Genomic DNA, 27778 nt, shown 5'->3' on the forward strand with positions numbered 1-27778 from the left:
GTAGAATTTACAACTTAATGATTGAACATGATGCAAAATGTAGAAAGTCAAAGTGGTCTGAAAGAACAAGACTGGAAGTGATTTGATTTAGATATTTCCAGCTAGAAGAGTCCCGTATTTATCTAAACAGTGTGATAATGTCAAAGGTAAATTAAGTTTATTCTGTTCTCAAATAATCCACTGATTTAWTACAGCTTTTATTTGGGGGGATATTGATGTGGGCATTACTGTGAAGCTACAGATAAAATGAACAGGGCACAAGCCTTAGTCTGAAGTCTGAAGTCTCATGTTATTGAGTCTTAGATTCTCAAACTTGAAAATCTTTGCCAACGGAGCAATAATTTGCCCCGTTGGCAAACTGACTTCCTCCTATGTTCCAAAAACATGACTATTTAGTTAACTGGTTGTTCTAAATTGTCCTTAGATGTGTGTTTGGGTGTGTACATGGTTGTCTGTCCTGTGTGCCACTTTGATGCCCTGTGATGGACATCAATAGCCCCTAGAGATAAGCATGCTTTGGTAAAATACATTTTGCTCTCACTAAGAATGGATACTGAAGCACCCATAGCATTAATGTTAAGTTGAAGAATTACAATTTTATGTAGATGATATATTGTATTAATTTATTGCATTTTTTGCAGTTATGGAGTTTCACATGCCATGTGTTTTATTGAAATTTTGGACTAGGACTTGGTATCAGCAAATACGTTTTCTCAAAAGTCTTGGTATTGAGAGATCATAGTTTATTGTCATAAAAAGCTAAAGAGCTATTTACGACCCCTACTGTATTCCACACTATCAAAAAAAAAAAAAAAGAAAGCATAAAACATTTTTGTTTTCTCACACCACAATATTTTCATTGATACACTTTTCTGAAAGTTTACTTAAGCAGAAACAAGCAAGATAAGATTTTAACTTCCATACAACTGTTTCTGATATTAACTGGATAAATCATATAACATTAAGTTATAGTTATAGTTATTTTTTTTGTCTGTTCTTCTAGTCTTAAATAATGGGAGGTTGAATGCTGAACAAAAGACCTGGGCTGATGAGCTAATTGATTGCAGGTGAGAGGGGTGAGAGCAGACTGAGGAGAGGAAGAGAGAGAGAAAAAGTGTCACAGGGGATGAGAGAGAGAGAGAGAGCAGCGGACTAAAAAGTTAAATATAACACTAAAGAATAATTAGACACAAGAAATAAACTAGAATCACTAAGGAAGGACTGAATTAAAGAAAAACAGGAGCAAAACTAATCTAATCAAAATAAGAAATTAACACAGAACAATAATGAAACTAAAATCAAGTCAAACTCCAAAACAACTCATCAACTCTGGATCCTAACATATATAACCCTACTTTTAAAAATGTATCAAATTAGCATAATTAGGATATATCTTTCAGTATATTGCACAACTTTAAAAATTTCCCCCACAAAGAGAGAAATAAAACATTATTCTATTCTATATTCTTAATAGAGAAAGCGGGTGGGTGAACTTTGTTACTACTGATTGGCCGAAGGAAGTATCTAGTTCATAAATCTTAGAGAATTATTTCATTATAACAAAGGAGTTTAAAATGATAGTTCTGCTGCTTTGAACAAAGTTACAGTAAAGTTAACACATTCAGACTTTTTTCATCTAGCACAGCATGCCACTTCAATTTCATTAAAGTGGAAAATTATTGTTTCAGGTATATTATATCCACATGCCATGATTTATACTGACAAGTCTCTCTTCTTAGTGTTCATTTGGATAATTTTATTTCTTCTCATGCTTTGTTTCACACAAATACCTAAATGCTCGACTTCTGCCATTATTATAAAGAATGAGCTCAAGGTGGAATGGTGCTGGAGTTGTAGGGAATGGAAAACTACTTTAAAGCATTGCCATCCTGGGAAATAATCTTGACATTGTCTCATTTTTGTGGTAAGCAGACCACTGGGCACGTTGGCGACATCTGAACAATTTACTGATGTTTCTCGTTCTCACCTTGACATTATCGCTGCAGATAATGTCAAGGTGGTGTTGATTTTAAACTAAAACACACAATGAAGATTGAGTAAAAGTAAMAGTAATTTCTTTCCATAAAGTTACTGAAGTAAATGTAACTGAGCAAATTTAACCATTTACTATCCACCTCTGATCACTGGTCCTAATAAATCAGAAAGCTGCCAGAATTCTGTTCATGAAAAAAAATAAAAAAAATAAACAGAATCTGCAGCTGATAGCAACCAACTGTTAAATCCTTCAAAAAACTTTGACTATTGATCAAAGATTGATTGCACAAAACTTTATTTGAAAAAGAACAAATATACATTGGTCACAGACATAAACACATTTTAAATAGTTCTCATGGTTCATTTAAAGAAACATGGATGAAAAAGAAAACGGAGCCCCTGGGAAAATAGAGCAATGTTTTTACACTGATGTAATTGGGGTGGGTGTGAAAGCATCCCTGTGCCAGTCAAAGAGATTGATTTCCATGTTCACAGGGGGGTCAGCTTTCATATCAGAGATGCTGTGATGTGATTTTGATTGTGACTGCTTCACTGCCACCCTACCGAGATTATGTTTTTGATATTTGAAATTGCTTTAACAACAATATAAACTGACATACGGGCTGGAACTCCAGAGAGCAAACAAAGAAGTTAAACTAAGTTCATGATTAGTTACCTTTCAATTGAAGCTTGAGATAAAAAGGCCTTCTATTGTATGTATACAGAGTTTACATAAAAAAAGTGTCACAGTAGAGCAATTGGAGTGTTTATGGGAGTAATGAAAGGGCAGTGGTGTTCTTAGTTTCTGCCTTTGTAATGCAACAGAGACTTGCCTCAATGCTACTGTGAAGACATCCAATTAAAATCAGAAAATATGGCCTTTGAGTTGGAGGTTACTGTTCCCACTGGTGTTCTGCTAACAATATTTTCATGGACAAATGTCTTTAGATCRAAATAAATATACTTCACTTTATGTGTGTGTCTGTATGTGTGTGTGCCTCCCAATAACGACAGGAGTCTGAATCCATGAAAATCTACATTTCTCACTGTTAGGTGGTTCTGCTAGGCATGTTGTCAATGTTAACAACAGATAATAATGTAACCCTTCATCAGCCACTTTATTAGCTCTACGTGTTATATTTCTCCTTAATACATGCATTCATTTAGYCAATCAAATAGCAGAAACACAGTGTGTTTAGGCATAAAAACATGGCCCAAACTGAGTCTCAAAATGGGGGATAAAAGATTTCAGGGATTTTGAAAAATGGCATGTTYGTTCGTGCCACACAGACTGCTCTGACTATTTCAGAAACTGTTGATCTGCTGGGAATTTTATGGACAACCGTCTCTTGGGCTTACAAACAATGTTCTGAAAAAGGACAGTAATATGGTTGGAAATGCCTTGTTAATATCAGAGGTCAGTGAAGAATGGCCAGACACTTTGAAGATAATAGAAAGGTGAGCATACACAACACATCAAGGCTTGAAGCTAATGGGCTACAGCAACCTAACATCACACCTCGTGAAACTCTGTAAGTTTAGAACAGCAAACTAAAGTTACAATTCACACAGATTCGCCAGAATAACACAATGCCAGATTGAAAAGTGCAAGTTCAGCTGCAACATTCAGTTGTTGGGGTCAGAATTTAGTGTCAATCCATGAAGGCATGGCTGGTGGTGGTGGTAGTGGTGTAATGGTGTTTAATAATTTTTCAACATATCAAATGATAATCATTTTTGACGGGCTAGCTTTCATGAATGTTGTTGCYGAACACTTTATGATCAAAGTGTATCCATTCTTATGGTGGCTGCCAGCAGGATGATGAGTCAGTTCACACATCTCAAATCAKCTCAAGCTAAACGTTGCACAAAAGTATTTTTCAGAATGAGATGTATTTATTTAAAACAGGGACAGTGCAAATYAGAACTGATACACAGATAAATATACCAGCCTCCTTCCAACATCTTGTCCAGTTGCAGAATGATGTTTAAACACATAGCACAAAGAGGATTAGACATACAAGAGTAAACTTAGAACTGCACACACAAAATATCAATGTAGTACAATGAAGTACAAGGGAAACACGGCTGACAGATAGCAGAGGTAGAGTCCAGAGCAGCAAACATAGACACAAATATTTGAGATGAGGTTATCACTTACTTGTGGTTATAAAGTCTATTTTTTTTCATGCATAAAACTGTGGCAACCTTGTTAAGAACTCGTATTTGGTGGTATTTACTATATAGTTGAAGGCATACTGGCAAATTAGCAGTTTATTAATTCCGTAAGTAGTGTCTTAGCAGTGCATGAGAGAACTGAACACAAACAAAACASCYTGACCTTCCATTCTTCAACCAAAATKTGTGGCAAGTCAACCAAGAGGGTTGAGTTGYATCAAGATTACTGMTAAACAGGAAATGTTGATTTTYCTGTTGATTTCAATTGAAGAGAGCACCTTTAGAATGTGATGGAATGGGACATTCTACTAACATTATTACTTAAAAGTTGATAATGTGTGCCRAGTCACTTAAAATTATGGTGTTGATCAGTAAGGATTTTGTTTTCAGTTTTGCAGGAAACCTGCCAATTTTGTTAGATTGGACAACGGGTCATTTTCTAATGAAATCTATCAAAGTAGACACATCTAAAAATGTARAGACCTGCCACTCAGTGACTTGATTTTGAGAACGTTTCTGAACCTTTATATATACATTTTTATGACTGAGATAATTGTATTTTCCAAAAGATGCCTACACAAATGATCCCTCCAATTAAAAACCCCTGGTGATAAAAGCAGATAGTTACATGAAAATTAGAGAAAATATTTTTAATGTTGCTATACTCTAGTTTAAAAACAATGAAGACGAAGAACCACTGGAACTGTGAAAAGCATAGTTTCATGTTCCCAGCCTTCATTTCAATGGAAAAACTTAAAAATACACACAGAGAATTATGGGCTGTCTATGCTTTTTTTTTTCCTTTTTTTTTTAGCAAAACCCCCAGTGATCTGTATTTTTTGTGCATGTATATTTTTCCTAAATTAGTTCCGTCTCAGTGAAGTCCAACTGAGACTGATCATTTGAAACAAAGACATGATTTGTGGTTCCAGTAACTTATTGAAGCTGTTGCAAAGATCAGAGCCATGGTGCCTGCAGTTAAACAAATAAAGGTTTTCTAACAGTAAAACTCACCAATGTTTGGCCTGCCGAAGCTTTACACCTTTCATGAATTAGTTCAGCCTTGCCTCCATGCTTGTAATTACAGCTCCCATCTGAATGAGCTTAGCAGGCTAGTGTGAAGGAGTCCCAGTGAAGCCCAGCATGGGGCTTTTCAGTCCTGCATATTTCAGTCGTGCCATTTCACAAAAAAATGTATTACCGCCTTGCAGCTCTGGTAAATGTCATTCCATTCTCTCCTGTGTGGGAGGAATTGCAGCTATGGTGGTGGTCAAAGAGTCCTGGCCCCTCACAACCAACAGGGGGGCGGGCATTTAGAAAAATGGAAATGCATAAGCAAACAATGCCACTTGTTTTTTCCTTTTCTTAGTTGTTTCTTTTTATTTAGTTGGTTTCTTTCTTTACTTGATGTATTTATGTGTTTAAAGAGAGCAGGATTGTCAGGGTGTTTTATCATGTTTTTTTGTTTTTTTCCCCCTTCATTCAGCTCAGGACCCAGAATTGGATTTTTTTTTTCTTTTCATACTCTCGCATATAATATTTGTGACCTTGCCATTTCTACTGCCTTGAATAGTATTAGTCAACCTGATGAGTAAAAAAGTGCGAGCCTTTGTTGTGTTCTTTTATGAAACATAAATATCAGTTTTACTTGAGGCCAGGCTCATTTWGTCTATTTCTAAAACACTGTGTTTGTTCTTAGAAAAAAAAGATTCAATGAAAAAGTATTAGTTCAATTAGTTCAAGAAGAGGATACGGTCTTCAACCTTGAAGCAATTGATCTTTTMAAATAAAAGCATGAAGGCCTCCCATAGCCCTAAGTTTTTATTCTATCAAAAAATGTTTKGGGTGTTTTAAATATTTTGAAGGATGTCGATCACCCTTCAAAAGWGCAAATGATCGGCTTTTCTTCTTTATTATGCATGCCAAAATTGGGTGCTGTCCTTGTGAATGAGGCAACATCCACAAGGTTGCCTCATGAGGATGTACAAAAAAAAATAAAAATTATATTAGTATGTTTTTCATTGAATGATAATGTACAATAAAATGTATCATTTTTTTCAGCAAATATTTTTTAAGTGCTTTTTTGGCTCTTGTGACCTTTGACAGTGAATTGAGAGGAACATGGGTTTTGAGAGAAGGGGAAGACATGCGGTAAAGGTCAACAGGTCAGGTCTCAGACCGGACATGGGTCACTCGCTTTACCCCTGTACCACYGCCRCATCCAGGTTTATTTATCTTTAATAGAAAGTACATATTCAAAACATTGCAGTTTGCTTTCTACGAAAGTATCCTTTTGGTAACCAGATTTTTTTGTCATGGAGAAATGCTCCTCATGGATGTGTGAATTGGTTGATTAATCCAAAATTGAGCAAAACCCCTTAAATCTTGTCTTATGTCACACACATGGATAGGCGTTAAGTCCTTCCACTGGAAACTTGTAGCTCAGAGAACAGACTGGAAAGTAATATTTTGTTTATAAATCACTGAATGGTTTAGAACCAAAGTACACTAAAGATCTGTTGTCATTGTGTCAANCATCCAGGTTTATTTATCTTTAATAGAAAGTACATATTCAAAACATTGCAGTTTGCTTTCTACGAAAGTATCCTTTTGGTAACCAGATTTTTTTGTCATGGAGAAATGCTCCTCATGGATGTGTGAATTGGTTGATTAATCCAAAATTGAGCAAAACCCGTTAAACCTTGTCTTATGTCACACACATGGATAGGCGTTAAGTCCTTCCACTGGAAACTTGTAGCTCAGAGAACAGACTGGAAAGTAATATTTTGTTTATAAATCACTGAATGGTTTAGAACCAAAGTACACTAAAGATCTGTTGTCATTGTGTCAAGCTTTCAGACAACTCAACTCTTCTGGTTGAAGTCCACTCTGTGTCCCTACAGTTGAAACTAAATGTGGAGAATCAGCATTCCCTTTTGATGACCACAAATCTGGAACAAACCTCCAGAAAACTGCATACCAGCCACAACGTTGAGTTCCTTTAAATCAAGCTTAAAACCTCACTTAATAATTGGAACATATTTTAATATATTTTATATTTGATGATGATTATTCTTCATGGTGGYATTTGACAACATGTAATGTTTGTTGCTAGTTTYATGTTTRTTTAATGTGTTATGTTTTTAATYATGTTATTATTTTGTCACTTTGAACTATCTTGTTGAAATGTGCTACACCAATCAACTTAACTTGACTTCAAGACTAAACTGAAGTTAAGTTAATATTAATGTGTTYGTGTTCATTAATGGGAAWCTATTAATTTTGTTCTMATTTTTTGTAATAATGGCAGTGGTATGCAATGGAGGTTCACTGTCTTTTCCAGTGATTTGTGAACTGGGATATTATTTCCAGTAAGKTTGACTCTGTTAAGTTACATAKCTGATCAATCAATGTGTTCATTTGAATGCAAAGTGAACAACTCAGTCATTGATTAGCTGCTTTACGTTCATTTCTTGTGTTCTGGTTTAATCWCTGTCAATAAACTRCACAACTGTACCATTAACAAGGCACAAAAGTGTTAACATACTGATTCRTTGTAATTAAGCCATTACACCATTAGCATACCTCTTTGTATTTGTTTATCTAAATGCCACATYCTGCCTATTTTTAGGCCTAGTAAATAGCTTCTGTGTCAACATGTTGGAAAAGCAAACATACTTTCCCCCAGTGAATTTTCCAGGAAATATCAACACCTTACTGTCAGGTTTACTATGAGTGTTTACACAGCTAAATGTCAGAGGGATTTTTGTTGTCTCAAAATATAAATACCGTTTACAGTTTATTTTCAAAGTGCAAATTCAGCTAAGTTATGGGAGGAAATCTTGTGGATGTTAAAATATTTCTCAAATATCTTACCCAAGCACAAGAAAAAAATGAATGATTGGAATAATTAACTTTTTTGTTTGATCAAAGCAGGTGAGATATCAGCAAACAAATGAGGCAACAAATTCCATCTTGGATGTCAATGCGACAGGCTGTATAAATAAAGGTCAAATAAAAAAATGAGTCTTTTACAAACAACATTGTCAGAATCTCTCTATCATCTTAGTCATGAATGATAAAGATTCCTTCAGTAGTATACAAAAAGTTTCTTATTTCAAAATGGACAATCACTGCATWACTGATATCCATGCCAGGCAGATGTGCAGGTGTCGGCAGAGCAAGTTGTCCAGCTTTTCAAGCAAATCCAAAATAACTTTGCCACAAAAACTCCACAGTGTATGACCCAACATCAATCATTGTGAATTTGTATCTGGTGGCATGTACTTCCTGCTCAGCGTTTTCCATCCACTACTCCAACACAATTGGAAAGTTCCACAGTCTCCAATAATCTTGTGCAATGCTCTCAATTTGGGCAGGAGATAGAAATAACACAAATTCACCCGTCAGTYTCTGCCAGATCAGCTAAAAAACTTCAATGACATGATGTATATTCCCATCTTGAAACTGGAAGCCACAGCTGTTTGTGAGTTTCCAAAAACAGGTTGACTGTTAATCTCTCTGAAACTGTGGCGGACATGTTGTGTGTTCGTTGCTCATTCTGAGCAACTGAACAATGGCTGATGAGGTCATCAAAACAAGTGATGCAGTAATATGTAAATTGTCACTCACTACCCATCTCCTGCATCTGTTCGACCAACTGACTATATCACCTCTAATCAGCTCTTCTTCTTGAAGAACATTCATTGGGGGAAACATTCYGCCTGCGTCTTCTTCTCTATTTTTAACTTGACAACTTAATCAGCAACAGTTAATAAGTAACATAACATAAAATATTTTTATGTCCAGCCAAAATTATCTCCTTCTCTTCCGAATTCATAGACATTCGTCTCTGTCATGTTGCTATGTTTTCATCTGTCAGGAAACCACACCTTTATGCTTAGGGGTATGACATACACTGAGGCAGGAGGGGTTTATCCAGGTGGTCGGCACCATGAAAGGTGTGAACAAATGTGAATGTCCAAATTCAAATGTCCTACAAAAGCATTGTAGGACTGTTTGGATTCGGGTGAAACATGGGAGATCCTATACTAACGGTTAGAATCTTCTCACAGCTAAATAATTTTACCCACTATAAAAATGAAGGGAAAATGTGTAATAGAGTGACGGGGGAATTGGTAATCAAAGTAGGACTGGAAAGTTTTTCAAACATATTGTATGTAATGTATTAAATACTGTTTTACTTGAGATATCTTTAATGCAGACAGCAAACTTCAGAAAGTTGTCCAATGTGCACAGTGAAAGACGGGCAGATGGATAAGAACATGGCATAAGTGAGAAGAAAGTTAAGAWCCCAAGCAAGGTTACAAGTGTTCAACATGTTCTGTCTAAATGGAAATTAGGCGGAAAAYATATCATCTGGCAGTGGTTCAGAGTTTTCAAGGTGTTAAACCAATGTGGGTAGCTGTAAAATATGCAATAAAGTACTTCATATATTACATAGCTGTACAGTCAAACTGGCTTCACCTTCTAAAATGCCATCCATGCCGAAATTAGAAATATTTTAAAGGGACAGCATTATGAAAAATCAACTTGATGGAGCTTTATATCATGTTATAATGTTATTTCCTCATCAAAAACATACCTGGAGTTCTGCTTTGATTCTTTCATGCWTTTGTAWAAAAWTGTTTAATCTCCTAAGGCGAGCAAAATCTTTTCCACACAGCATCTTTCTTGGAGCTGCAGTCTCCAAGCTGCAATTCCACTTCAAAGAGCATCACTCCTTGTGACGCCCCACTCAGCTCCTTCAGACTAGCACCAGCAATTAGCAAACACATGGTGGAACTACTCATCTGCTAAACTTAAAACATGAACTACTTCTTAACGGAATGCTGGTAAGAATGAAGTTGCAAAGTCAAGTTTCTTTTAAGTCATCTTTGATATACAACATGTTATATAATTGCTGCTGTGGATAGTCTGGTGGAGCTGGGTGGGGAAGGTGCAGYGACGGGATGCTCTGTCAGGCGGAAGATCGGCTCGACACTGAAGCTCCAAGGAGGAGTTTTGTGGAAATAGGTGGTGCTTTGTGAGAGCAAGCCTTTATGCATCCCTGAATGACTGCTGAGTGAGATTTAAGGATTTTTTTTTTACAATTGCATGGAAGAATCAAAGYAACACACCAAGCGTGTTTTCTGATGAAGGAATAACATTATAACAAAATAAATATATATAAAAAGTTGATTTCATGTCCCACCGCAGCACAATTTGCACGATAAATTGTGTTGTTTCTGAATTGAAATTTGTTTACAGTATATTAGTTTGTCAGTATCTATTATATATTAGATCTAGTGATGAAGTGAGTGAAGTGATGATTCTTCTACTTAAAGTTAATGAAATAAAATATTTTTAATGCAGAAAAGTGGGTTCAATAGAAAGCATGGTTCATTCCTGCTTAAAGGTTGTTGTTTTCAAAAGTTACATTAAATCTGAAAAGYGAGCCTTATTGGAACACATATTCCAATTTACTGAAAAAATTTCAAAACTTGCTCTGTAGAAATAAATTTTGAAATGCTGAAAAGCAATACATTAAAATAGAAACTCTCCAATAAAGCCTACATTTCTTGACTGCAACAGAGTWAGAAAAACTCCTAAGAATATAAAGAAGTATTATAGAATTGGAAATGAGTTTTCAAGAAGTGCCACAAACTAAATCAACAGCTCCCTGACATAAAAAGCACTGCACTGTTTAATGCAAAGCAATGATGCTGGATTATTATATCATAAGGCTTTCCTGTTACTTTACTTTCCCTCACAATTCCATTATCTTATGTGATTGATGTGATTCTCTGAACTCATCCTAGCTTTTGAATTGACACCAGTGGAAAGGCACAGCTGAAGACCCCATTTCCCCACTCAACCAGACGTCTGCACATCCAACCTTTATGACATACAGCTACCATGAGGAGTGTGTCTGTTTCAGAGGCTTGTATACAGGGAGGGTGAAACAGAGGTTATGGAAGCGTTTCAATATTTTACAGGGGAACCCCTCCCTTGCCATAATTAGATAGATTACCTGTTAGTCATGCTCCCGTGTGCAGAAATGTTTTTAAACTGCTCTATCCTCCAGGCAAATGGAAAGAAAAGTCAAAAGGAATTACACGCTGTCCGGGCAGCAGTGACTGCAGGATTATTTAATGGCCGCAGCCAAAGGAAAAAAAAAAAAAAAAAAAAGAATGCAGAAAAACTTTCTCATCTCGGGTAGTGATTAATTTTTTACTTGCTCTAGAGTACAAAAGGTTTGGTTAAAAATTTAGAGACCTTGTTGCTGACAGCGGCAATCAGATGTCAAGACAGTTCAGTCACTATAACACAGTCTGCTGTAAGTGCTCTGAAGCATCACCTAGGTTTCGCAATGAGTGTGTATTTGTTTACATCCATAACATATTCACAACATGCTAACATGCAAAAACAACCAGCTATCAYGCTTTCATACCTGCAAAATAGCCTGATATAAAATACAAATATAAAAATCGACTTTAGCATAAGACTACTATGCACAATTATTCATGGTTTGTAACTCATTTTTATGTATGTTTTTGTAATAAGAAAATCACTTCACCCATAATTCTAAATAGAATTTCTTTAATGTCTTGTTTTCATTAAATAAGGTATTTAATTCATTTAATTAATTTTACTGGTACTTAAATCTGCACCCTTATTTAAAGTCTTTCAAACACAAATTCTACATTGTATCTACAATTTATGCAAACAGTTGTTTTTTTCTCCCTCTGTTACATTTATTTTGTTAGCCCTTAACTAGTTCCCTTTTTCCTGCAGCATGTGCATCTGTTGTCTGCATATTTCACTTGCGTAAGACTGAAAAACTCCCTGATGCTCATAGCAGCTGCTACAGTTTTATTTATTACACTTATTGTTGCCCATAAACTTCTTTTAAAAATTAAGCACACTATGTAAACAGATTTTAGGCACTCCAGATGTTTAGATTTCCAAATGTCCATCAGTTCCATCGACGAAGCTTTTGATCAGTCCATGAAATATTCTTAGGAGTTCATGGGGATAAACCTACCACATTTCAGAAAAATCTTAGATTAACTATTTTGGGTTGGAAGTTAAGTGGCAAAAAACACAGGCATTCTACATTCAATTTGAAAAAGAAAAAAAAACATTCTCTGAGCATTTTGGTGATATTTCTGTGATAAGATAGTCTTCTGATTAAAAAAAAAAAAAAAGGCTTCTATATATGCTGTGGTGGCGCAGCACCCCAAGAATATATATAAATCTTTTGGCAGTAAAGCTTAATGGCAGTGGTTTTAAAACAGATGTGTGGGCCTCCCATTGTATGGAAGTCACCCCATTACGGGCAATGGGTGTGGGTAAAACAGGTTTATGGTGCAAAACTAACTTGACTGAATATGATTTATGTTCAGAATATATGCAAACAATAATTTGCAGATGCAAGGTGTGCATCTTTACCACTTTTGTTCCTCTTAATGAGTTTGTACCTCTGAGAATTACAATAACCCCAAACATTCAACACAAGAACATTAACAAGAAGAAAGTAGACACTCACTGATTCCTAAAACAGATTGTCTACCTTCCATGTGGGCCAAAAAGTGCAAATGATAGAACATAAATCCTTCAAGACATGATAACTATTCTAAGATTTATAAAAAAGAAAAAAACAATTTAGATTGTTTTATTTTTTCAAACTACATTGGTGTAATATATTCCTAACTATTTCTTTCTTTACAAAAATTCTCACTCTTCCACACTACGTTAATTCTAAAAAGCAATAAAGTGACTTAGAAAATGAAGACATTTCTAAAGTCAGTTAACAATTGCAAGTTGATTAAATTATATTTTGTTATTTTCTACTTGTAGCAATCTAGATTTTATGACATATTTTTGCAACTAAAGTGAAAATTATAATACGCTCCTACCATTGATCCCTAATCTTATTTTATATTTTATGTTTATAGTTTTCTGCTTTTTCAATACAATTATATGTTATTCTTAAGCACAGCATAGTTAGTCTGGTGTTTCCCCAGAGGATTATTTTTTTTTCTTTCGTTAGTTGCTGTTGTTTTTTTTTTTTTCTGGCCCATTTGAATTAATTTGATTCTTTCCTATTTTTGTCTCTTCTCATTGCATAGAATCTGATAATTATGTTTTCAGATTTTAAAAGCTACATGGTAAAAAAAAAATAGGGATAATTGCAAAGAGAGGAATAGTTGCTGCAAAGTAACGCTGTGATTATCACTTTGGCTTTAGCGGATCTGGGGCTAGGCTCTTTTAGCATGGAATTTGCATGTTCTCCCTGTGGGTTCATTGGATTTGGTGTGGGTACAGCAGCTTTCTCCCACAGTCCAAACACATGCATTTTTAGACTGCGGTTACTCTGAATGACCTTATGCGTTTGTGTGCATGCGTGGGTGTGTGTGTGAATGATGTTTGTTCGGTATGTCTTTGTTATATACTATATAATGGTGTTAGTCTATGAAATACTGGTGACCTGTAAACACATGTTGTACTTCAACCTTTCGCCTAATGACCAGTGGAGATGGACACCATCCTCTCTGCAACCTTTCAATGGCAAGTGTGTATAGCTGATGGATGAGAAGAAGGAAGACATTATGGAAACTATCTGTATTCTAAAAGAAACACAGTGTTGTTTGCCACATAATCTCCATAAAATACATTGAACTTCGTAATGTGAGAAAATTTGAAAAAGTTCAAGATGCATAAATGCATTTGCGAGGGACTGCATATTTGATAAGGCTCAGTGTTCTTGATGACAAAATGGCTATTTAATTCGTTTGCACTATCATTAACTGAAACCAGGCATTGCCTAATGTAATTTGATTTAAATTTATGGAGTTATGCTAAATAAAAGAGGCTGCTGTTAAACGTAATGAGGGAAACAATGCTTTGTTAAATGCATGCTTCCCACCTGACAGCTGCCGGCCTCAACACTCGGTCAATCAGAATGCAAAATGCAGGACAAGAAGCTCTGAAATCAAGTCTTTTGGGACTCGGTCACAGTGGAGTTAAGGGTTTGCACAGCATGTTCCATGCTAACTAGGCTGTTCCCTTTCAATGAGCAAATAGGAGAAAGGAGAATAATGTAAAGAGATGTCAGATCCAAAGAAACTCCTCAATATATGCAGTGTCACTGCCAAGCTATCAGGAGACTCGTTCCTTTAATCAGAGGCCCACATCATAATGTTCACAAGCCTCTGCGTATTCATTTGCAGTGGTCTATGCAGAGAGTTGCAAAACCTCCATCAGACTGAAAGCTCTTGCTCTCCCCGCTGAGTCTCCGTAGATCATCTTTGATTGACCCAATTAGGCAAGTCCACCGGGTGTTGCTTGCTGCTTATTAGTGTTTCACATTGGCTTAATCATCGGATGCTGTACGTGAATGAGGTGCAGAGCAACCCAACAGAAGGCTGACGCGGGGCTGCTTTCAAGTGTAAATGAAACCAAAGGATGGTAACCTGTGGCAACTTCAACAGCTGCTTTGAGTAGCTATCAAAACTAGTCTTAATAGAATAGTAGTTCAGTTGTTTGCAGAGCTAATCTCAAAACCCCTATGGATACAGAAAAGATCAGAAAACCAGCTTTGGGTGTTGCCTTTTTTGCTCATTTGTTATCCATGCACAGCTTTTTATGGCATTCTTGCAGTGTTTCGAGATAAGCTGCAGACAAGTGTGGGATGTGGGAGCAGTGAGCAGCAAAGCATCATGCAACAGATGCAGGTGAACTCCCCTGTGTGATGGATGGAGGGGAAAAGGTAATTTGTAAAGAGACCTACCTGCCAAGATGATGAAGAGTTCATCTTTGTTGATTTTCCCAAAAGTGTCTCCCAGTCAGAAATCATAAGAGAGCAGAGCTTACAGTGACACCCTGACTGGTGTTCAGGGAGGGTTAGTCCTTGCTCAAAGCTTGGCGCATGTTTAAAATAAAGAATATTATTATGTTTTGATATGAATTATCCGTCATTTGCAGCAGTAATCCCGCTTCTCATTGTGACACGGTTGCCTTTGGGCTTTCTGTACGGCAGCATTTGTAAATAGACTCAACTTTCTTGAAGGAATGCAGAAGGCATTCAGCAACTTCAACAATGGCGTCTCATCTGGGAGGCAAGATACTCCATGATGATGCTGTGTTTGAAACTACCGAGTGTGATTTATCTCTGGAATTTTAAGTCTGAGGTTTTGAATCTTGTAATGATTATTTTATAAACTCCAACCATGAGCTCTTTGGGGAAAAATGTAGTCTGTAAAATTTAAAAGGTCAGGCAAACAAGCTCAGCTGTGCATACTCAGATCATTCTATTTTGACCTCAGATAAGAAACAGTAAACAGCATATGTAAAAAAACATTCCATTAAGGGGACACAATCTAGAGCAACAACATCTTGATCCCACAACTGTCAAACACAGACAGAGGTTGACCTAGAAAAAAACTTGACAGATAAAATATTGTTATTGGTTCCTTGTTAAATCTTATTATAAAGAAGCTTTTGTAGCACTTCCCTCTTGTGTAAATTATGCAATAGGAAAAACATTTTTGTTTTTTTTTAAGTTGATGCTTCATTCATTTTGTTTAGATAAATTAAACAGCTGAATATAATTGATTTGTACTGCGTTTTAACTAAATATATTTTTATCTAAAATTGAAAATTTGATGTTTAACAATTTCCTAGCTTGCCAAAAACATGATGTATTATAACTGTCCTGAAGAAATGATTGTGAGGAATTGTCTATTTCCTCCTTTGTGGATGCTACTCCTAGCTAGTGCCATCTCCCTTGACAGCAAGATGTTTTCATGAGAGATTCATAACTCAGACCTTTTGTAAGGGTACATTATTTGGATTTAAGTTTTTTTTCTTTGTACTGACCTTTGCCAAAATAGAAAATATGACTTTCGAACTTGATATCTTTTCATCTAAGTTTCAAACTTCAGTTGCATTTTACTAGACTGAAAAACACCAAATAATGCACAGATATGAAGGAGATGAAAAATTATTCCTGGTTTTAAGTCTTTCAGACTAAGTCTCTATAATGTTATCACATCTAAAACCTTCCTTTTGTCGCTCATTATTTTTTGCAAAATAACTCAAGCTTAGACAAAGTGTGTTAGGAATCTCTTTGAACTCCATTTTTCATACTTGCACCAGATCCATAAACTTAGGTCTGAACCACATATGTCAACAGAAAATGGTTCATGTTTTTGTTTATTGAATTATTTTCTAAAAACTGAATAACAATTCACAATATGCATTGTGTAAGACTTGTGACAGCTAAATCACTTGACTCATATTCCAGAAGCACAACTTTGTTGTAAAAAAAAATGCACTCTGAATAAGTCACCCTTTTCCAAAAATGTGGTGCAATGTGAAACAAAAGTAAAAAAAAGTAGCTTTTTCCACCCAGTAAAAAACATTTTGATTTTTAAAATTGGTGCGCTTTGCTTTTTCTGTGCCTCAGAGTTTTGGAAAAAAGAAGATTGTAAGAAGCTGCATGTGACCCAGATTTTGTGATGTTCCATCAAGCTGAAAATGAATAATAAAAAAAAAACACTGTCAGGTTTCAGTATTTGATATGTTGCCTTTCTGTTGTTGCAGTTTGGGTAAATTTCTGCGATAAAATGTTTTTTGTCAGGAAAATAGTTTTAGTCTAATTTTCATACTGTGTTTTAACTTTTTTCAGTCAACATTTCTTCTTAAGCTTAAAGTTTAATTTGGGTTCTTGGTGTTCTTTTAAAGTAAAAAAAAAAAAACAGTTCAAACTCAGTTACTTCTGCTGTAAACATATTAGAAAAAGACTTAAGTTAATAGCTAAGCATTTGTGGACAGTCATTTAACATACATTTGCATTCATTTCCACTGATTTAGGGTTTTCTTGAAACATTAGAGTGAAAAAACCCACATTTGCTCTATTTGGTACCCATAATGTTGTCTGTCAAAAGAGTGACACCCTCTCACAGTTGTCACAAGTGCTCTGTCTCGTGTCTCCCCTTGGACTGCATTAGTGTCAGCCGCACTCTGCTCTACTCATTGTGTGTAATCATGGCTTTGTCTCGGGTGCCCTGACACACACCTCACTGCGTGCAACTTCCGCAGTCTCACCAGTCCCCCACCACCAAATCTCTTGCCATTCCCTGCACCACTGAACTGCACTCTCCTCACACCTAAAGGGATTGCTGTCACATTGAAAGGCCAGGCTTTCTATGCCTGACAACTTGCATATTTGTACACCTTGATGCAAATGTTTCCCCACTGATATTGTTTTGTCACTTAGCGCTGACCCCTGTGAGTGTGCCATTAGAAACCAGGCATTCCAAAGAACTGATGCATTCGGCACACTTGTCCCTCTAAGGCATGTTCTAAACCTTACCCTTTTGTTATCTGTATTATATTATGTGGTGCACAGACCTATTTGCTCGTTACTTGTCGCCTCAACAAGGGAACTCACAGTAAGTGGTAACCCTGCGCTGTCTCTCAAAAACTTTCTATGGTTTCCTGCACAGACCTAGTTCTGTGTTATGATGACACCTGGGATTAATCATAGGAGGTTTAACTAAAATACATTATAGATTAACTGGATTAAAATGTAATCATAGCATGCAAAGTATTTATAAAGTATTAGATATACCTTAATTATGTACCTCTGTGACAGCTGTTCCTGCTGTCACACACCAGAGATGTTGGATGGTAATTATTTAGCTGCTCATTCTTAAAATTAGTTCACATATCAATTACTGGGCAGCTTAGATTTTCATTTTTAATTAAAATTATTTTTATTAGCCTGACTCTTTCATTATCTATTTGCACTGCAGACATTTAGTTAACTTTAATTGTCAGTTTGCTATATTTTCGTTGAAATGCAGCAGAGTAATTTCTTCTTGTTTCCTTTGGAGCTGCTGCTGGAGTGCTGCTTTGTTCTTCTAATATGGCTGGCATAAACTCCTCAGCGGGTCATTACATTTGTTTGCCAGAGGAAAAAGGGGAATGTGTTTTGTATTCCTTTAATTTTTCTTCTGTTTTTGGCAGCTAGTTGTGTTCCAGTAGTATTTATTTAATTTAGAAAATACGTAAATACTTATTAGTATTGTTTTGACCAGTATTTGTTTGTTAATTAAGTTTTTGTATGTTAGTTTTTCAGTAATTTCTACCCGGTGTGACAGAAGTGGTCTGAACAGCCACTATTTAAGTTTGTTTGTGAGGTCATTTTGTGCTTCAGTTCTCTGTGTTGCTACCCAAATTGAAGTCTTTTATTTTGACCTCTGTTTTGGGCCCAATTCATCATTTTTAGAAACATTTTGTAATCATTTAAGAATCTTTCAACCTCCTTGGATTTAACCTAAGGTTATGCTTTTTTTTTAGAATAAAGAAAAATACTTTGACAAAGACATTCGATTTTAGTAAATTGTGAATAACATATTTCAAAACACTGATTCCATTCCGATTTGTAATGCCAGCAAGTCATGCGATCTCTGCAAAGCATCATGCCACAATGGAGCCATATGGCACCGTATTCTGTTTGCTCTTACTTCAGATGTTGGCTCATTTCCACTCTGCAGATAGTTCTGCTACCTGCCACCATCTAAATTTTACAAAGGCTTCATGTCAGCCATCACTGTCATGAGTCACATGGTTATGAATAAATTTAAGCAGCGTTGCCTTGGGTCAATTTCTTGTGTTGTTGGTCTGCTCGCAAAGCTGTCTTATATCCTCTTTGATTTTATTTTTGGAAAAAAAGAAATGTGTTGAGATTTGTAAATTGTAAATTTTATTTATATTTTGTGGTAAACAAGCAATGCTAAAATGACTAAATTTGTGCTTTTTCAAAGATGAGCTCTTTTAAACTTCAGTTTTAAGTGGTAAAATATGGGTAAGCAATAATGGTGGCATTTGTGTGCAAGAAACTGTAATTATTTTTTATGCCTTACCGTCAGACCAGGTTTTACTAGTCTATGCTTAAAAACCTGTTTCATTTAAAGTTGCTATTAACACACAAAAAAAATACATTGCCTGTTTTTCATGCAAGAGAAAAGCCATAATAAATGTCAAAAAAGCACACTTATGTGTTTTTGCAGCACTGTCGTAGCGCATAGATGAACATCATTTGCTATTGTCTGGAGCAATAAATAACTAATTTGCGGGGCAATTGAGATCTTTTTCTTTGTTTATATTTTGACCATTATGCAACTACAAYCATCCWACCCTGGAAAGTGAGCCATATTGGCCATGTTTTTAGTTAGCCCAGGTCCAAGAGAGTATTTCAGTATGTCCCCATTCTCCAAAGTGTTTCACAAAAGCTATAGGCTTTGATTTAATGCTAAGTTCGGAAGGAAAAAAGTAAGTCATCAGCTGATTTCAAGGACATTTCATACATAACATAAATACCTGGGGATATATTTTTCCCCTTAGTAGAGCATGTTTCACAGTATATAGAATAAAGTGCATCCCACTTCCTCCTTTCTAATTAATTGTAAGGACTATCTTACTCACATACTTATGTTGATGCAGCTTCTAAATAGGTAGAGTAGGGAAAAAAGAGCCATATGGTGTTGTTTGACATGAAGAAATTAGGCCACCATTGCTGTCTGTTCATTGTCATCAACCTGGCCACCTGCTTTGCATCTGCACCGGGTGAACTAGCGTCGACTCCCTCCCACTGCTGCCTCCCCCCCTGGCTCGCTTGTTATATCTTGATAAAAACAAGCCCGAACACGAATCCAAACTATTCGGAGGCAAGTCAGATTTTTGATACGGACTTAGCAAGAACGACTAGAGGAGGCTGTTTGGCTTCACTCCAGCTTGTTCGGGAGTTTTGTTTAATGTTGAAAGTAAACAGATATTTTTTGTGAGTGCGACGATGCAGATGGTGAGAATGGCGCCTGCCATATCCTCTCAGGTTGTGTCCTTGACGTAGGAATTGTGGATGGCGGTGCCAGAGCCCACACACGGAGCAGCCTTACTTTCAAAACGACATCCAACCAACATTTTTCTTTTTCTTTTTCACCATACCAAGTGTAAACAGGACCCTTCTCTTTGACTTTTCCTCTGAAACCAACATACATCACCAGACCCTTCAACACGCTCTTAACTCTCAGGCCTCCTTGGAACTCTTTGTTTCCCATGTAATCATTTACATGAATGTACTGGGCAGAGTGTTGTGCCTGTGAGAGAACATATGGTGGGACCAAAGCTCAAACTCTCAGTCAGCAGCAGTTACTTAGGTCACATTACAAGCTGCCCGCTACCACTCAGAATAGACACATTTAAGCAGAGAACATCCTCTGGGGAAAGACAACACACTCTTCCTGAGACGCTTCTTTTTTTCTTCTTCTTTTTTTTTTGGCGTCTGAATTAATTTTTCATCATTGTGCTCTAAGACTCAGCAAGGCTCCATGGTTTCAGTGATCTACAGTGGAGCGAGCTGTCACATTCATTTGGCAACAACTCACAGGCTACATGCAGCTGCTATGTTTGTGGGTTTGGTACAACGACACATTTATTTAGACTGTTCTCTATCATGTCAGCTTAGGATCCGCCCTTGACTTTTTGGTACTGGTAAAGAAGTGGCTAACCCAAAACAACATCTAGCACTTAGGATTGGGGGTTTGCTTTGATTGCAAAATTACATTTTCTTACATCGTTTGCGACAGAAATATGCAATAATTTATCATGTTAAAGCTCATCCTGTCTGTATTACATATTTTGTGCATCAACTTTGTATAAAACATGGAAATACCCTGAAAGGATATAGACATACACATATACATATTTATTTGAACTGCAAAATAAATAAAGATAGTGTCCTTCATAAACAGTCGAGTGCATTTTTTTCCTTGATTTACCATGTGACTAAAAAGAGCGCCGCCAGAAATGTGAGATTGAAACCAGCACGTGTCTCTGATAGAGGGAGCTTTAAGGTCTCCTCAGTTGATTTGGCCCCATCAACGTGATTTCTAGGCCTTTTCTTGAACCTTGAATGTGCTGGAATCTGGCCGCTTTCTGGTTTTGCAGGGAGGTTTTTACTTGCTGCGGCCCCACGGAGCCTCAGGAAGGATTAAAGATTGATGAGAGCTCTCAGAATCAGTTTATTGCTCTGGAGATCTTCGCTTGTGTTGTGAGTGGAAAGATTGTGTTGCTGTTTTGCCTCATAGAAGATCATGAGGCTGGTTCGGCGTTGAAGTGTTTAACAATCAAGGCTAGATTGTTTTGGGGTTTTTTTAACGTCACCCTTTTTTCTTTGGTAGATAGCCTTTGAATTGCTAAAAAAAACAGCAAGTGGCTATCAGTATGGTATATTCTAGTGTGAAATGTGATGAAATGCTGGAGCCTTTACATTTTTCTGACTTCAAAGCTGATAAGGGAGACACTCACTCTGTGGAGTAGATAATACCTGAGCCATTTTGAATACGTCCTCTCTTTTGCTTCCTTACAGCATTAAATCTGTCTGTGGAGACATTCAACTGCATCAGTTCAGCTTGGTATCTAAATGTTTTACCTTCTCATACAAATGAGCTCCTGTGTGCAATGCGCAGCTGCTTCTAACTCATGAATGTACATAATTCATGCAGGAGTTAGATAAGGTAACTAGAGCATGTCTTCTCACCTGCTTCTTTCTGGTGCATTTTTCCAGCTTTCAAGTAAGTAAGTAAAAAAATAAATAAATTAAACACTAGAAAATGTGTGCTCCACACCTTCCTTTTACCCCACACCCTGATCAAAAGATTAGGGAGTGAAGATTTTTTTATGTGTTTGTTGAAAAGGGAAATTCACCTTCCATTTCTTTTATTTTGGTTTCGGGCAATTCAAAGTTTTTTCAGTAAAGCTGTTCAACAATAGTTTTGTGATGGTTTAATGATTGTCTATGTGATTAAAATGAGAAAAATATTGTAATACTTTTTTGTAAAAAAAAAAAAAAATTGTATGCTGGTGTGTAATTGGATATAGTTATCAAGATTGAGTTTACTGCCAAATAGGGTCATATTTGTCATGAGAGGAGTCCCTCCAAAAATCTAATGGCATAGCCCATGATACCTCTATTTGGATCCTTAGGTATTTCTTTTGCAGCTGAATTTATTCAGAAATTTCCAAAGCAAAGTAAAACAGACAAAGAAATAAAAACATATACGACTAAAGTGTCTCTCTATATAAGGAAATAAAAACCTTGATCTAAATGAACAAGCTAAGTAAGCGCTAATAAAAATGCAAGTAGTCAAACAACAATCATACACAAAATGATGTTTCTGTCCTCTTTAAATTATGGAAAATAAACAAATAAATACAACTTTAAATATTATTAGTGTGTATTGTTATTAAAAGACATAGATGCAACTGGAATAAAGATTTTTTTTGTTCCAAATATGAAGAGCCAATGGAAATACCAGACTGAACTAGTGTGGTTTAAAAATTCTGGAAATATTTTCCAAAGCTAAAACACCACAGTATCAAAATTATTGAAAGTTTGTGTATTTGTTCCATGTCATTTGTGTTTTTAATTGTTACCTTAAGACAGCCATTGCTTCTTCAGCCCAGAAAAATACATTTAACATTAAACCTTTTTAGTTATTTCTGTGCACATTTTTGTCTAAATAAAGGTATTCAAAATCAGGCCTTTAGGCTTTTTTTTCAAATATTGTGAGGAGATTTTTTTTTTTTTTAGGGTATGAAATGTAGAGGTAAACCTTTTGCAGCTTTAACTCCTGATCATTTCCACTATCTACACACTGACAAGTATTAAATACTTGCTTGTTAATGTAGGAAACAGTATTCACTATTTAGCGATTGAGTATTACCTCTATGACAGTATCTGTGTCGAGCATAGTGATGCTTTTGTTTGTAAATGTGGAAATATGAGGTTTATTTGTTTTTCAAGTCATTTCAAGAATGACTTCTAGATCTAAACAGTGATTTCATGATTTAAACTGGGCAACATTGTGTTTCAGTCAGGACCTTCTCGTAAATCATTATCCTTACATGTGTAGTACCGGCAAAAAAAAAAAAAAAAACGTCTGGCTCTAATTTACAATAAGTCTGCTAAAACACTGTCTGGACAGACTTGTATCAGACCTGAAGTGATGATGGTTATCTCTTTAGGGGCAAATAACAGACTGTATTACAGCATGTTAATTTTTTGGTGTTGAGTTTAATTTTTCATCCTTGTGCTATAGACTCAGCATGGCTCCGTGGTTTCACTGATGAACAATGGAGCAAACTGTCATCTCCATTTGGCAGCTACACACGCGCTACTGTACACCCAGCTGCTTTGTACTGCATGGGATTTGAGGGGTTGGAGGGAGGAGGGGGCGCTAACAACACAGGGGTTTATTACCTGGGAAATTAATGACCTTAGAGAGCGAGATATAATGGCTGAAACATCTGCAAGAAATCATCTTAGGAAGGACCTATCCCCTTTTCAATCTGTATCTTTCTGCCTAGCCATAATATTCCAGGAGCATAAATCAGCAGGCTAATTTATACAGTTAAGATTTAGACACTTCAGTTTGCAAACACAACCTTCTGTTTGATTACTGGCAATTATACTTAAGCACTATTAATGATTTGGCCTTGCAATTCATGAAGGAGTTGACCTGCATGTGTGAATGTATATGTAAATCTTCCTTGAAAATATATTAGCTTCTCTGTTTGTTTTCACTTCGGGTTGTTTTACTTTTTGACCTTTTGAAATTACATTCAGTACTGTGGTTCGACTTACTGGAAGAAGATGGGAGCTCAATGGAGTTGATGTCTTCCCCAGGCAACCCTGGTTTCCATGGAATGATGAGCTGACGAATCGATGATTGGCTGAAGGTGCACTGAACAGAGCCAATAGAAATGCAGGGCTTGATGTTTGGGATAGAGGCACACCAATAGGGGAGAGACACCCCCTGTTGCACGGTTGTAGTATTTGCTGTCCTGGCTCCCATCCTAATCCCCTGCTGGGGCTCACCACACCAGTTTTTAGAGATTATAACTTATAGTGACGGACCACAATGCTGGGAGGCCTCAGTAGTATTCAACTGTAATGGCAGATTTACTTCAGAAACCCCCCCAAAGGGTTCTGTAGTTGGGTTCTGGTTGCATGGCTACTGTATGCTCGTGATCTGCTCCGTGAAGGAGGCATTGTGAGCTCGGAGTGACTCGATGACTATCATTTCACTTTGGCTGGAGAGAAAGCTTTGGCCTTTCTCCGTGAAATTTGTCCGGATTATGCAGACGGTACAGGGAATAAAGAGGGTCACAAAACTTTCTCAGAGTCCAAAAATTGGTCAAGTCGGTGCAGAGTTTTGACAAGTGATCTTTCAGTCTTTGGAAAGTCATTTTCCAGCAGATTAAATAATATGTTATTAATTTGATTTGAGGCTCATTATTTCCTATTAACTATTCAAACGTAGTAATGTAATGGATCACATGCTAAATCAGAAAGTAAGAAATGACTTGCTCGCACTGCTTCCAGGTGTTGCAGGATTTCAATCATTCTAACTCGCTCTATTGTGAATTTATTTTTCTCATCTTAAAAGTCTTATAATAATCAGCTCTTGCAGAGTTTTCTGAACTGCTCCTGCAACCAGCAATTATATTTCGAAGTACTGGTCACATTTCACATTTCACAATTCACGTCTTTCCACGGCAGGAGTGAAATGTTGCTGCTGTTTGTCACGTGTCTGTTGAAAACATCCTCATCCAAATAAGCTTGTCCTTTTAATTGAGCTGTTAAGCAAAGTGTCATTCAGGCTTATATACTATACCCATTCCCTCAGCTGACAGGATGCAAAACCAGGAGGTTCCTCATATGAAAAGCTCTGACCTTTCTTTTGTGGTGCAATCAAATGGGGCTGCCTTGGTCCTTGGCTCTGAATAATTAATTCCTCCCCTCAGTAGGAGTGTTTGCTAAACAGTGGGGTCCTTGGCAGTTCACTTTTTCTGCACCACTGCCACTGCACCCTAGGGGAGAGACGAGTGTATGCCTTAGTTTGACTTAAGATGTGCCTTTTAGAGAAAGGAGAGAYAGTCAGGAGATATCGGGAGTCTTTTCTTTACTTTAAATCCTACAGAGAAAATACAACAGCCAAAACAATGGAAGGTAGTGTGCAAGTTATTTGCTTGATAGTTTTTTTTCTCATACTTTCTACTATGTGGGACTATTCTATTTTATTTTTATTATCCCAGTTTACTGCCAGTTAGCAAAGTTTTTTTTTTTCTTTCTGCAAGAAAATGACTGCAATGCTACTTTACAATTATAAAAAAAAATGCAAGTCACTGATTGGCTTGCTCCTTTTTTGCCCTAATCCCTACTTCTTGCTACGCCAACAAACCCAGTGTGATGAGGCACATGTTTCCTGTTCTGCATTTGCCTCATAACAGCGTCATCTCCACCCTCCGTATACACTCTTTCATCATCCATAGGAATAATATATCGGGTGGAGATGCTCACGAAATGTTCTCCACTGGCAGTGTGTGACAGTCACTTTGATCTTACCGTGAGAGGCTGAAGCTCCTGGAGAAATTATCAATGAGACGGGAGGAATAGGGGAGACAGAAATAGAGAGAAAGGTTGGGAGTGCCGTGCCTTGCCTGTGTGTGTGTGTACGCGTTGGATTATGTTTAAAAATGGTCCTCCCAATTAGAATATGAAACTCACTATTTAGTGCCTCCAGCTTAATAGTCAATCAAATCTAAAAGAAAAAAAAAGTGTTTCACAACATTTTTAGAAAAAAAGTTGCCATCATTTTTTATTTTTTTTATCCAGTGTTTAAGAATGTCACTCTTTGTTTCAGGTTGCAGTGTTTTCAAAATGTTAGGACTCCTTGTTCCATCTTTCTCTGCGCTTGCAAGGGGGCAGCACAGGACTTTGATAGAGGAGACCTCGACTGAACTTCCATGAAAGACAAAGAAAACCTTCTTATGACACTATTGGAGAAATCCAGCTCCACACTGGGTCTACCTAAATTGTTTATGGATCTTTTTACAAATATTTAACAACTTAAGACCCTTTTCACTGACATAATTTAGTAAATTATTCACATTTTGAGAGCAAAATTGGGGTACTTGATAAAATAATGATGCAAATCTATTGTTTTTGCAGAAAAATTGGTAATGAATACAAATTTAAATTTGAATTTCTCTCCCAAATGCAGAAATTGCAAAGTATTATTTAAAGAAGACTATTTAGATCAAATGTGTAAAAGAAGAAAAATACTTTTTGTTGAAGTAGTTTTTTTTTATTATTATTACATTTTGGCCAGATCATTTTAGCTAATTTTAAAATTTACAAAATGTCAAACTTTATCATTCAGATTTTTTGTTGGTGTCGTTAATTTATTATTATTTAAATAGATTAGGAACAAAATGTTTTTCAGATTTATTTCAACTAATCAACATTAACACTATAAGAATTAAATCTCAAGACAGATGAAGAAATTAGAAAAAAAAAGAGAGAAAAGGTGAAATAAGTATAAAAAAAAGTTAAAAGAAAACTGAGTAAAAAGGAATCTAACACCTTCTGTGAAACTTGTGAAAAAACACAAGTTGGCAAATATGTGAAGCGTTGCAGTTAATGAAGACATATTAGCCCACAGAAATCTTGCTATGGGTATGAGAGGAGATCTTTTATTTTTTTTTTCTCACCAAAAGATCAGAAATGGAGGTGCTGTCCTTCTGCTATTTAGACCTGCTTTTAGTCCTGATCTAATGCATTTGGCATGAAGGGGGAGCTGTGGCTCCTCCTGTCCGAGCAAGGTTACAGCTGTGTGGGCTTTTACTGAGCGCCTTGCACATTTTCTCACACTTTCCGGCTGCGCTGTGCCACATTGATTTAAATGTATCTGTTGAGGGGAAAATAATCAATGCAAATTCCCTGGCAGTGAGGCCAACAAATAAGACATGTCTGATTCATCAAGCGGACATTGCTTTAAAGACCACAGTTTCTTCTTTGCCCCCATTTCTCACTCTTTCCTTCTCTCCATTTTGTCTCTTTTCCTCCTCTTTCCCACCTCTGGGACACTTCACCCATTTTTACTCTGTCCACCCTTCTCCGTACAAAAAAAAAAAAAAAACTGTTAGCCTGAATTAGTGGAAGAAGCTTAAATTTCTTTCCATGTGCTCATTGGATTTCATCATAGACAGCATATAAAGGTAGGTGGAAAGATATTTATTAGACATTTAAAGTTGCATATTATAATGCAATAATTTCTCTGTCTGTTTTTGTACTTCAAATTATTATTATCTTTTTTTTTTTCCTTTGAATTAATAATTTTTACATTCAGGTGTTTTTACCTGGTCAAAACATGAAATGTATTTAAATATCTTTATGTCATCACTCATCCAGGAAAGTTAATTTAAACAAGGTCTGTAGTTTAACTGCATTACAAGAAAAGTAAGTCAATATGTTGAGCAGGAAGAAAGTCTCACCTGACACCTAACCTTAACATTTTGTTTTGCTCCAGCTTGAACTCGGTCAAACGGTCTGGCATCTAACAAGGCCAGTGTGTAGTCTGTGTATGTAAATTCACTACATGTGTGAGAGAAATAAAGGCTGGGGCTATTTGGAAAATTCCTGTGTGATGAAAGGGAAAGAATATCCCCCAAAAAATGATTAATGTGG

General features: G+C 36.4%; 1 long non-coding RNA gene across 3 annotated transcripts in view; it reads left to right on the top strand.

The window, feature by feature from the left end:
- LOC103464165 (uncharacterized) overlaps window positions 1-27778 on the top strand; it is a 91429-nt gene that overhangs the window by 18504 nt on the left and 45147 nt on the right. For 2 of the 3 annotated variants that reach the window (XR_533607.2, XR_001776496.1), the window contains exon 1: window positions 26993-27309. The exons of the other annotated variant lie outside the window; for it this stretch is intronic. This is a non-coding gene — a long non-coding RNA (uncharacterized LOC103464165). Of the gene's footprint in view, window positions 1-26992; window positions 27310-27778 lie in introns of those variants that run through there. 3 annotated transcript variants of the gene reach the window in all.

The sequence above is a fragment of the Poecilia reticulata genome, linkage group LG4, assembly GCF_000633615.1.
Source record: "Poecilia reticulata strain Guanapo linkage group LG4, Guppy_female_1.0+MT, whole genome shotgun sequence".
Classification (NCBI taxonomy): domain Eukaryota; kingdom Metazoa; phylum Chordata; class Actinopteri; order Cyprinodontiformes; family Poeciliidae; genus Poecilia; species Poecilia reticulata.